Raw genomic sequence first — 13,302 nt, forward strand, 5'->3', positions numbered from 1 at the left:
AGACCCAGTAATCATTGGCAGATCAGAAGTGGAGAGAGTTCATATTGTATTAGACCCTGATATATTTTTATTAGGGAATATGCAACCGTTGATTGATCTAGAATTAGATAATTACCAGATCTCTTTTATTTACTTAGCGCTGGCAGTGGCCAAGAAATGTATAGCGATTACTTGGAAGAATAGAAATGTATTGTCTTTAGATAGGTGGCATTCAGAGATGAAGTTTTGTTTGGTTATGGAAAGAATATCTTTTTCTATACAAGATAAGATGTCTTTTTATGAGTTAAAGTCGACCCCATTTATTGATTAGATACAATTTAAATAAGTTTGAATTCATCATTTTTTTCTTTAAAAAAAACTTTTTTTTATTATATATTTTTTCTATATATATGTTTTCTTTTTTTTCTTTTTTTTAGTTTTTTTATTATTAGCTGTTTTTTTTTGTTTAAGTTCTTTTTGTTTTTGTTTTTTCATATATATTCTTATATAATAAAATTTTTTTGGATTAATAATTAATACTTAATTAATATATTTTTTTGTTTTTTTATATATATCGATCTTTTTTTAAGATATATATTTTTTAATTATACTAATAGTATTAATTCTTCACTCTTTATCGAGGGGGTGGGGAGGGGGGGGTTTAGGGGTTAAAAATAGTTTTTTTTAGTCTTAATTTTTAGTTGTTAGAGGGAGATGCCGAGATTGGTATTGTATTAACTATGTTACTTTGTACTTGTATTACTTTATTTTGTATTTTTTCTGTACATGAATTACATACTTTCTTCATATGTTAAAATTAATAAATAAAGTTTCGAAAAAAAAAAGAAGTGGAGAGAGTGAGGAAATTTAAATTCTGAGAGTTACTATCTCAGAGGACTTTCCCTGGATCCAATATGCTAGTAGCATCATGAAGAAAGCACGTCAGCACCTCTACTTCCTCAGGAGTTTGTGGAGGTCTGGTATGAAATTGGAAATCTTGGCAAACCTGCAGGTGTGTAGTGGAAAGTGTGCTGATTGGCTGCATCACGACCTGGGAAGGGGGTACCAATACCTCTGAGTGGAAAACTCTGCAAAAGGTAGTGGTTAAGTGTGGCGGCAAAGCAAAGTCTGACGCATTGCCTTCCACCTGGAACGGGGTGGACTTGTCCACTGAGTGCATCATGGCCTTTGCAATGTCAGATTTGATACGGTTGAATGCCTCACAGGCTTCTGCTGACAGGGGGAAAACAGTGGCCCTGATGAGGGGTCGGGCCTTCTCCACATAGCTGGGAACCGACTAAGCGTAATAAGAGAAAAACCCCTGAGCACCTTTTCAGAGTTATGAAGCAGTGGGGAAGTGGGGAAGTTCTAACAAGGGATGCATGTGGTTGGGGTCGGGGTTGATGACTCCATTCTCCACAATGCAGCTTAGTATAGCCAGGCGACGTGTGCCGAAAACACACTTCCCTGCATTTCGTGGTGTAGAGGAATTTTTGAAGATTCTTATTATGGTCCTGCTGATCATGACCACAGATGGTGACATTGTCAAGGTAGGGGAAAGTGGCCTGCAGCCCATGTTCGTCCACCATCTGATCCATGCTGGGAACAGTCAGCATGGTTTTATCAGGGGAAGATCGTGTCTCATGAGCCTAACTAAATTGCTTGAGGATGTAATAAAACACACTGATGAAGGTAGGGTGGTGGATATGTGTATAAGGATTTCTGTAATGCATTTCATAGGTTCCCCATGCAACGCTCATTCAGAAAGTAAAGTGCCATGGAATCCGATGAGGCCTGGCTTGGTGGAATCAGAATTAGTTTGCCCAGAGAAAGTAGAGAGTGGTTGGAGGTGGTTCATTTTCTGCATGGAGGCTGGTGACCAATAGTGTTCCTGCAAGCTGCTGTTCTGCCGTCCCTCTTTATTGTGATTTTTATAAATGACCTGAATGAAGAAATAGAAGGATGGATTGGTAAGTTTGCAGAGGGCACAATGTTGTGAATAGACTGGAGGGTTACTAGAGTTTACTGAGGAACATTGATAAGATGGAGAGCTGGAGTGAGAATTGGCAAGTGGAGCTTAACCCAGTAAAGTATGAATTTTGGAAGGTGAGACTGGGAGAACTCTGGGCAGTATGGATGAACTAAGAGATCTTGAGTCCATGTCCATAGGACACTCAAAGCTACTGCACAGGTTGATGGTGTTATTCAGAAGATATATGGCGTGTTGGCCTTCATTAACCATGGCATCGAGTTCAAGAGCCGTGAGGTAATGTTGTGACTCTACAAGACCTTAGTTAGACCCCACTTGGAATATCGTGCTCAATTCCAATTGCCTCACTGCAGGAAGGATGTCGATGCTACAGAGAGGATGCATAAGAGATTTTACTGAATTGGAGAGCATGCCTTATAAAGATAGGTTGAGTCAACTTGGTCCTTTCTCCTTGGAGTGAAAGAGGATGAGGGGTGACCTGATAAGGTGTATAAGATGATGAGAGCATTGATCGTGTGGATGTCTACAGGCTTTTGGCTCAGAGCTGAAATGGCTAACACAAGGAGGCATAGTTTTAAGATGGTTGGGAGTAAAGTACAGGAGGGATATAAAAGTTAAGTTTTTCACACAGAGTTGTGGGTGTATGGAATACACTGCCAGCAATGATGGTAGAGGCAGGTACAATAGGATCTTTAAATGGACTATTAGAATGGTACATGGAACTTAAAAAATATAGGGGGTTATGCAGTAACCTAGGCAGTTGTTCATGTAGCTTATTATGATGGCACAACACTGTGGGCAGAAGGGCCTGTGCTGTGCAGTAGATTTATATGTTTTAAGTCAGTTGCAGAAATGGCTCATAGTCCAGTTGGTTTTGCATTCAGTTATTTGATTGAGTTTCTCAGGCATTGAAAGTACTGGTGGTTTCCTGTTCATGGTATAAAATGTGCCCACAATTATTTAATTACACTTTTTACACAATTTTCCAGATTCCCTACTGAACTAAAAGGAAAAGGAAAATAAATCAAGCTAGATGAATGGTCCATTGTTTCCAGACACCACTGTAAATCGAAGAGTCTGCAGTAGAAAGCAGGGAATTTCAGGACCTCAAATGCAGGGAAGATACATTGCATCAGAAACAGGGAAGGTACAGTACATCAGAAACAGGGAAGTTACAGTATATCAGAAACAAGGAAGGTAAAGTACATCAAAAACAGGGATGGTACAGTACATTAGAAAGAGGAAGGTGCAGTACATCAGAAATGGGGATGGCCCAGTACATCAGAAATAGGGAAGGTACAGTATATCAGAAACAAGGAAGGTACAGTATATCAGAAACAGGGATGGTACGGTACATCAGAAACAAGGAAACACTATGCAGAAAACAAGAGAGAGATCATGAAAGAAAATACACAAAAGGCAATTTTAGAGGCAAGGTATACCAGAAGTCTGCAGACGCTGGAAAACTGGAGGAACAAAAAAAGTTCTGGAGGGACTCAACAGGTCAGACAGCATCCATGAAAAGCAATAGATGGTTGACATTTCAGGATGAAAACTTTTCATCAGGAATTAATGACGAAGGGTATTTGGCCCAAATCAATCTTTTTTTTTGCTTTCCAAGGATGTTGTCAGGCCTATTTGAATTCCTCAAACACTTTGTGTGTTAATCCTGAAAGCAAGCTGCATCAGTCGATTAGGGTAACGGTTAGCACAGTGCTATTACTTCACCAGTGACTGGGTTTGAATCTGGCAGAGTCTGTAATTAGCTTGTATGTTTTCTCTGTGTCTATGTAGTTCCCCCAGGTGTACTGGTTTCCTCCCACCCTTCAAAACATATGGAGGTTGTGGGTTAATTGGTTGGCATAGGCTTGTGGGCTGGAATGGCCTGTTACCATGCTGTATATCTAAATTAAAACTATTTTAAATCATGTTGGTTATGAAAATCTATGCCAGTGATAAACTGTTCCTTGATCCTCCTGTCTTCCAGTGTCAGTGTTGGCCCATTAAGAGCCCATTTATTCATACTTCACATATATTCATGTTTTGCAATGATGTGAAAGAAGGTTTATCAGCCCATTGAAGCTCTGCCAGCTGACCATTCCCACTAATGCTATTCCCCTATAACATATTATCTGTCACTAACTGCCCTCTGCTTCTCCTGCAATTCACCCACAATGGGGACAAGTTAGTGGCCAATGGACTTTCCAATCTCCACATCTTTGGGATGTGGGAAGAAATACGAGCTTCACAGAGTCACGGGAAAGCATGCAAACTTTTCAATAATAGCACTGGAGATCAGGATTAAATTTGCATCTCTGTAGCTGTGAGGCAGCAAGTTGTCCGACTGAGCCACTCTTTGGTTACTGGTGCTAGTCGGCCACTAAATGATTACAATATCAGTATTCTCCAACACCTGTCATTGCAAACCATGGAACTCTGGAGTAAGCCTGTTAATCCCACATCATATCAGGCCATTGTTTAAGAGAGGATTGAAGACCTAGGGTGTAAATAGACTTTCTGGTGAGTGACCAGCTGCCATGTTGCTCCTGCCTTGTGGGAACTAGTAAAATATAAATGTTTCACATGTTAAAACATGAAGGCAGACATTCATATTGTAAATCAGTTTATTTAAACTAAATTTAAAAAATTAAATAAAATCCACTGTTTCGTTTTTCCTTCACATCTAATTATTCCAATCTTTTTCAAGGATTCTGCAGCTCTTACAGTTTCTAAGCTTGGCATTCTGCAGAAGTGGGCATTGGCCTGTTGGATACCTGCTGCTTCCTAAACAGCAGATGTTGGCTAAAACACAATGCTGAAGAAACTCAACAGGTCAAACAGTATCAAAGGTAAAAATACATCACCGGTGTTTCAGAGCTTGAGCCCTTCATCAAGATATGGAAAAATGTCAGCAGACATCTGAATAAAAGGATAAGGGGGGAGGTGTGGTCTTAAAGGTAGGAGGAAATAGGTAGAGAAGGGAGGAAGGGACAGCAGCGATCAAGGGGAGGAGGGATGGCTAGGTGAATTGAGAGGGAAGGGGATGGAGCTGGGAGGAGGAAGGGAACGGAGTGAGAAAGGAGAACAGGTTTGCAGAAAGTCGATGTTAATGCCATCCAGCTGGAGAGTGCCCAGATGGAAAATCAGGTGTTGTTTCTCCAATTTACAAATGGTCTTGGTGGTAGAGCAAATTGAAGAACTAAAACCAACCATAAATTGGAGAATCCAAGACCACCTGTAAATTGGAGATACAGGTGACTATTCTTTTATCTGAAATCCTTTGGACAGGTCACTTTTCAGTATTCGGATTATTTTGGATTATGGAATTAAAATCGCTTAAAACAAAGACCCATGGTGCTGATTAGGGGGAGGTTGCAGAGGTGCTGGACAGGGAGGGTTGCAGCGGCACTGAATGTCGGGGGTGGTGACAGCAGTGCTGGATGTCGGGGACACTGGACTGAGTTGAGTGTGGGTCGCGACCCACATAACATTCATGGAAAAAATGTTTGGTTTTCAGAATTATGGATAAAGGGATAAGCACCAGTTCTATCCCACCAAGACCACCCAGACGTTGGAGGAACAATACCTGATTTTCCACTTGGGCACTCTCCAACCAAATGGCATTAACATTGACTTCTCCGGTTTCTACTAACCTGTTCTCCCTTCCCTTCCCCCGCCAGCTCTCCCCCCTCCCTTTCTATTCACCCAGCCATCCCCTTGCTTGCACGGTGCCCTCCCTCCCTTCTCCACCTATTCCCTCCTTCCTTTGTGACCACACCTTCCCCCTTACTCTTTTGTTCGGATGCCTGCTGATATTTTTCTATTCCTTAATGAAGGGCTCAAGCCCAAAACATCGGTTACATATTTTTATCTTTGCTAGATAAAGGACACCGTTTGACCTGCTGAGTTGCTCCAGCATTGTGTTTTTACTTCAACCATGGTGTCTGCAGACTTTCATGTTTTACAGCGGATGTCAGCTGTTGGGCACATCATTTTCTGTGCTCATGTCAGGGATATGCAAAATGATATTGTGTGTGAGAAAGTTGGTCACAGCATGGCTCTGCTGCCACAAATGGCCTATATCTTTGCTGTAGATACCCTGTCGCTCTATATGCCACTGCATATTAGTATGGCACTGTTATTACATGCATTCCATTTACAGGCAAATTTGTTTGTAAAATCCAGCGGGCAATTAAAAGGGCATTTGGCTCATGCTGAAAGTTCTGGGGCTTGACCTGTAACATTCAGGCTGTATGTGGCATGTCTGGAGACAGATCATAAACAGCACCGATGCTGGCTGCCTGGGCATGTTTCCTCTGTGGCAGATGTTGTACCTGCCGAGATTCCAATTCTTGTGATGTCGTTCCCATGTTTTGATGTTAGGTTTATAGATGATGCTTTAAAATGGCTTTTTGTTGTAAAAACCCAGTATGTCTTTTCTCAAATTAATTTTCTGTCTTTCATATTTTGTTCTGTTTCTCTTTCCATTTTTACCACAGCCTGGATTGTTCTGTAACACCTCTTCATTGTACGGCAGCTCTTGGTTTTCCATTTTTCCTACCTTGCATTTTACATACATCTTTTTTTAGTTCGGTTCCCTCTGATAGACATGAACTACTTTCAGCAAAACGGACAGAATTTCTCTCCAACACAGATACCTAATGCACCTTCTTTTCATGAAACCTTTTGTGAGGGAGTACTCCCAAGGCAAGCTTGAAAACTGTGAAGAATTTCCTTTTTGACGTTTTGTTTGGATGAGAGTGCCACCCTGAAATATCATACTCTGTGCTCAAAGGTCTGAAGCACAGCTTCTTGGTTCTGTACTTGCTACTTGTCCAGTAAAACTGCTGTATCACAGCTGTAATGAACTGGTTTAATACTGATTTCTTGCACAGTGTGTGTGCAATTTGGAGATAGTAGTGCAATAGTTACATTAAAATTATCATTTTTGATGCTCCCATGTATGGACCTAAACATTAGTTTTGTGAACAGCAGTGGTTCTCAACATTTTTCTTCCCACCCACATCCCACCTTAAGTAATCCTGATGCCATCGGTGCTCTGTGATTAGTCAGGGATTGCTTAAGGTGGGATGTGAGTGGGAAGGGAAGGTTGAGAATCACTGCTCTAGACTCAATTGTTACTGAAATATTTTGCTTGAGAAAAATTGTCATTGGCCCATTTCCTTTGGAGCTCTGAAACCGTGCACAGAACGAGTCAATTAGGTACGATTAAAACAGTGGTTTTCAAACTTTTTCTTTCCACCCACATACCACCTTAAGCAATCCCTGACTAATCACAGGGATTACTTAAAGTGGTATGTTGGTAGAAAGAAAAAGGTTGAGAACCACTGGTATATAGTGCAAAATGAAAACTTGTCGCAGAGTATTTGGGTTATGGGCAAGACATTTTACAAATGTAAACTATGTCTAGAGTGTTTGGTAAGTAACTATTATCATAAAAATATATTGGTAAATTGGATTTAGATTTTTTAGCACACTGAGAGTTACTTTTCAAAGGTTCTTGTTCTTTTTGCCATGCTTGTTATTTTATTTTTTCTAATTTTTGAAACCTGTTGATATCTTGGAGGAACTTCATGTAAAAATGCATGTGGTACTTGTATGATTTCATTGCTCTTCGTCATTTCTTTCAACCATGTGTTCGATATTCATCAATTACAGTTCTATCTGACTGTCTGTATTTCAGTCTGCCTCGCTATCTGTTTACTTCTTCCTTTTTCTGTCTCTCTTCTTCATTCTTTATTTCATGTTTTTGTCTCTGCATTTACCACTCCTCCCCCTGTCATTTTCTCCCTTCTCCCCCAGCCTTTTTATTGAGCTGACTGCCTGATTTTTATTCATACCTTTGAACCTAAATGTTGGTTATACATCTTTACCTCCTATGGATACTGAGACTTGCTGAATTCCTCAACATTCTTGTGTTTATACAGAATAAAATCAGGATAATTTTTTTCCCTCATTAGACAGTAGGTGGAGGATAGCTCTTTATAAATTAAGTGGTCTATACTTCAATCTTTGTAATCTTGTAGATGTGTTCTTCACATTTGAAAGGCAGTATAATTACCAGTCATCCCCACTCTGACATAATTATGCTACCCCAAGCCTGAGAATAAATCATCCTATTCTGCTCTGATAAAAAGCCATTGACCTGAGAGACTAGTGCAAATTATGCTGGATTAGTCCCTTCAAAGTTCAAATTTATTTTCAGAGTACATACATGACATCAGATACCTGAGATTCTTTTCCTTTTTCCTATGGGATGGAAATTTCTACTTAACATTAACTATACAAACATAAGAACTTAGGTTCAGGTGTGGTCACACATTGAACCCTTCAGATCTGTATGTTAATCCAGACAAATCTCCATATCTTAGCGTACCTCATCTACTCAAACTTATTGGGTTCAAAAATGAACTAATTCATCAAAAAATCACTTACTGCTTTTGTGTCTGATAGATCTACCTGTTTACCATTCACTGGATGAAGAAATATTCCTTTCTTACCTTATTCAACATTATATTGTTTGTCATTTATATGAACGGCATGATTCGTAAGTTTGCGGATGACACTGTCATTGTTTTTTCTGGGGGGAAAAAAATCTTTTTTATTTTTGATAAGCAATGCATGCAAAGTGATTACAAAGGTTACAGCATTGAGGCTTCAATAAATATCTTTCTTTTTTTAAAAAAAACCTTTTGTTTAGTTTAATTTTTGTTAGAAAAATAGCACTGTTATGAGAAGACATTGTTGGCAACTATTTGTAAAGTTCACATGCAAGTTAGCAGCACAGTCCAAAAACACAGGCACGGGCTGGGGGGGTCAGAGAGAGAGAGAGAGGGGTGGAGAAAGGGGGGGGGGTGGGAAGAGAGAGAGAACAAAAAGGAGTGGAATGGTGGAGAGAGAAGGAAATGACAAGGAAAGACAACTTCGGATTTCCATGGAAGCCGAATTAAATCGAAATTTGCAAACATTATCAGAAACCAGTGCTGGGCTTCTTGGCTCAGCTGAGGGTAAACTGTGTTAGACATTCACAGGGGAGAAGATGAACACCCTCACTGTACTAAAACCATGGCATAAGATATCTTGCATGCTCCAAAAATAGCACACACTTCTCTGAATTAAGTAAGACGTGAGGGTCTCGCCTTTAGGTGGTCCCAAGAACCTAAGACAAGCTGACTTGTCGACCAATGCAGCAATATGTTACAGATCCTCTCACCTGGGGTATCTGTCCCCTTCTCCCACAGGACTATATAATCCCTCGGATCTCTGGGCCCTGTCATTGTTGATGCAGTGGGTAGTGAAGAAGATTATCTAAGATTGCAGCAGGATTTAGATGATCTAGGTCAGTGGGCCAAGAAAAAGATGGAATTTAACTGAGACAAGTGAGAGATGTTACATTTTGGAAGTTAAACCAGAGAAGAATGTATATGGTGAATCATAAGGCCCTGGAGAATGTTATGGGACAGAGACCTGGGGATACAAGTAAATAGTTCCAAGAAAATGGCAATACAGTTAGACAGAGTGGTGAAGAAAGTGTTTGGAATGCTTGCCTTCGTCTGTCAGGGCACTGAGTATAGGAGCAGAAACGTCATCTTACAACTGTAAAAGACATTGACGAGTCAACAGTTGGAGTATTGTGTGCATTGCCCTCCACCCATTAAGCTGTTAAGGGTACACAAAAGATTCACAAAAGAATGTTATCAGGATTGGTTAAAAAAATCTTTTTTACCTGCAGCAAAGGAGGCTAAGGGGAATCTAATAGTGGTTTATAAAATCACGAGGAACATAGACTAGGTAAATAATCAGAGAATTTTTTTTTCCCCAGGGAGGAGAACCTAAAAGTATAAGACATAAATCTAAGGTGAGATGTTGAAAGATTTAAAAGGAAACTGTTGTTGGAATGAACTGCCGAATGAAGTGGAAGAGACAGAAACATTACAATGTTTAAAAGACATTTACAGGTGGACAGGAAAAATTTAGAGGAATGAATTTGCAGATGTAGGCAGATGGAACTAGATTGGTCAGCATGGGACAAGATGAGCTGAGAGGCCTGTTTCCATGCTATAGAAAGCTATGATAGATTCAAGATGAGAGGGGTAATATTTAAAGGGGACTCAAGGGGCAACACTTTCACACAGAGAAGGTGGGTATGAACTGAAATAGAAAGTAGTAGAGGTGGGTACAAGAACAATGAATATTCAGGCATATATACAAGAATAGGAAAGACTTACAGGGATACTAGCAAACTTAGCCAGTTGGCCAAACGGCTTATTCCCTTGCTGTATGACTCTCTGACTCTCTTCTGACTAGCCTGTTACATCAGCAGAAAAAAACTTCCCTCTATCTAACTCATTCATTCCCTACAAAATCTTGAAAGCTCAACAAAGCTATCCCTCAACCATTTATCATCAAGGGGCCACTAGCCAAATTCATGCAAATTCTCTTAATAATTGAAACCTTGAAATGACTGGCAATCTTCTGATGAATCAGCACACATTCCTTCCAAGGCCAATTTTATATTTTCTCAGATGCAATGCCAGCATGTACATTGTCATTCAGTCTAATCAAACCTTTGTATAAAACAGTCCTTCCTGTTATATTACAATGCACGCCAAATATAGGCTAACATTCCATTCATCTTTATCTGTGCCTTTCTGGTAAATAAGTAGCAATGAAGCTCTTTGAATCTATATAGTCTGCATTTCACTGTTTTAAAAAATCACTTACTCTTTTTTTCCCTGGTCCAAAGATATGACCACATTTTTGCACCTGCAATGGTTTGGTATATTTACTTAATCTTTCATTATCATTTTGTAATCTTATGCTTTTGCCTGCACAACATTGTCTGCCAATAATCTTTATATGATCAGCAGCCTTGCATCTCGTAGCTTCCTCTGATTTCTGACTTGTTTATTCACATTTAGGTTTGCCACAAAGATGTTGAATGTCTGAGCTGATTGTGGCATGAGGGCAACTGTGTATTTAGAACTTACAAAGCACCTGGTCAAACAGTGCATCTCCTTAACCAATGCAAATAAAGAAGTGGATAATAAGCATTGGAAGGAGCAAGAAAAGTGAAGTAAAGTGAGAAAATACTATGGCAAATGACTTTAGGTAAGGTGTGACGAAAAGGGCGAAAAGAAAAAAAATCCAACACAATAAATTTCCACACATGATTGATTTGGTGCCAGAATAACACCCTTAAATTGTTCACGTTATGCAGGGGCACGTGTTATTTATTACAGGCACAACTTTCTGATTTGAGTTCAGTGATTACTGTGCAATAAGCTATTTTGTCAAGATCATGGGGGAGCTGCTATTTTCATGAATCAAACTGATGATTCAGAATTCACAAAGTCCCTCTTCCTCGATTCAAACTGTTATCTGATTTCTGACTTACTAAAAACCAGCATTAAAATATTGTTATGTTTTTACACCAAATGCTGTCCTAAAAACAATTCTTGTCTTCAAAGACACTGCCTGGCCTTCTGTGTTTCAGCATATTCTATCTTTATTCTGCAATAGTTTGATTTTGTGTTCCACCACATTTCTATTCAACCCCCAGATCAATTAACGCTGCCAGGGTTAGCTGAGTTGTCTGAATTACTGTACTTTACAGTCCTGTGCAAAAATAGAAGCAGAAATAAATAAACATAGGCAATTTTAGACTTAAAGATCATTTCAGTTTCAAAATATGCACATCTATTTTTACACAGAAAAGCAGCTGTAAAATCACTGCAAATGACCAAAGGATCTAAATTGTGATTTTTGCGGAAATTGTGGATTATGAATCATTAGAATTGCATGGCACTTTTTGGCAGTGCAGAATGCTGCCTTGTACACTCACTCACATACTGACTCTCTTCCTTGTGTATTGATGTGACTTTCTCTCTGCATCACATACAAACTGCCTCTTTCCTTTGAGCGCTGATTGTCTTTCTCTTTCACATATTCAATCTCTCTTACCCAATAGATGCTTTCAAACTGCCTTGTAAAATGGCCTTAACTAGGCAATTTTCCTGGTTAGCACCCCATTCACAAGGCAGCTTGAAAGGGCCCAACCAGGTCCCTGCCCTACCTTGGAGGTAGTCAGGGAACCCAGGTAAACTTACCCAGGACACCATGACCGGCGGCCTGAACAGCAAAATGGTCGATCCCGGCTGAAGTGTCTGCGGTGATCGGGGAGAGAGAGGGGTCACTGCCAGGGCCTGAGGTGGAGATGTGGGAGGGTGTGAGGTCGCTACCATGGGGGGGGGGGGGAGGCCAGAGGGGTCAGTTGCCGCAGGTTGGGGGAGCGCGATTGACGGTGAGAGGGAGACTGATAGCTGATGGGGAAGAAACTGACAGCTGGTGGGGGGAAAGACTAGTTTGCGTGACTCGTCACTTACTATGTCATTGCGGGGGGGGGGGGGGGGATTCCCCCTTAAATCACCAGGTTGGCAATTTACTAGGGCTATCCCCCCTCACCTTTGTCCCACTAATTGCACCTGGGTCCCAGGAAGGCTACCTGGGTGCTGCAGTTTAAAAGCACCTACTGACTCTCTCTCTCTCTCTCACAGACTAACTCCCTCTTTCACACACTGACTCTCTCTCACATGTGGAATCTCTTCTTGCTCAAACACTGACTCTCTGTATAGTGACTTTCTGTCTACCTCGTTTAGTGACACCCGGTGCCCACCACTGATAACTCTCCCTCACTGATTTACTCTTGCATGCTCGCACACACTCTCACACAGTAGGCTCTTTTAAACTGTAGCAACTGGGTAGCCCTCCTGGGACCAGGGTACAATTACTGGGGCAAAGATGCTAGAAGCACCTTTTAAACCATAGGGGGATCGACCCCTTAAATCACAAACCTGGTGATTTAAGGAAGATTCTGCTCCTGCGATGACGCGGAAAGTGACAGATCTTGCACTCATGGTAACGATCAGTATGTTTCTCCCATCCCCCCATCAGCCATCAATCGCCATTCTGTTAGTCGCCACCTCTCAGTTAGTCACCCTCTCTCGTCAGTCGCCACCCTACCATCAATTGCGCGCACCCTCCAGCAACATCTCACTGCCACGAACATTGAGCCATCACTGCGAATTGGAGTGGCGTTCACAGCAGCGGCAGTTTCATGGCTCCTTACTCTCCCCCCTCCACACAGCAGCGACCCCTCTTTACCACCGCAGCAGTGACCTCTCTCCCCCCCCCCCCCATGGCAGCGACCTCTCTCTCCCCATGGCAGTGACATCTCTGCCCCCTGTGGCAGTGTCCTCTCTCCCTATGGCAGCGACCACACTCCCCCTCAATTGTGGCCCCACCTCTCTCCT

General features: G+C 41.1%; 1 long non-coding RNA gene across 3 annotated transcripts in view; it reads right to left on the bottom strand.

The window, feature by feature from the left end:
• The window catches only part of LOC138741891 (uncharacterized), a 280,492-nt gene that overhangs the window by 51,273 nt on the left and 215,917 nt on the right, over positions 1 to 13,302 (bottom strand). For all 3 annotated transcript variants that reach the window (XR_011343862.1, XR_011343868.1, XR_011343855.1), the window contains one exon: positions 8,491 to 8,570. This is a non-coding gene — a long non-coding RNA (uncharacterized lncRNA). The remainder of the gene's footprint in view (positions 1 to 8,490; positions 8,571 to 13,302) is intronic.

The sequence above is a fragment of the Narcine bancroftii genome, chromosome 1 (assembly GCF_036971445.1).
Source record: "Narcine bancroftii isolate sNarBan1 chromosome 1, sNarBan1.hap1, whole genome shotgun sequence".
NCBI classification, from domain to species: Eukaryota; Metazoa; Chordata; class Chondrichthyes; order Torpediniformes; family Narcinidae; genus Narcine; species Narcine bancroftii.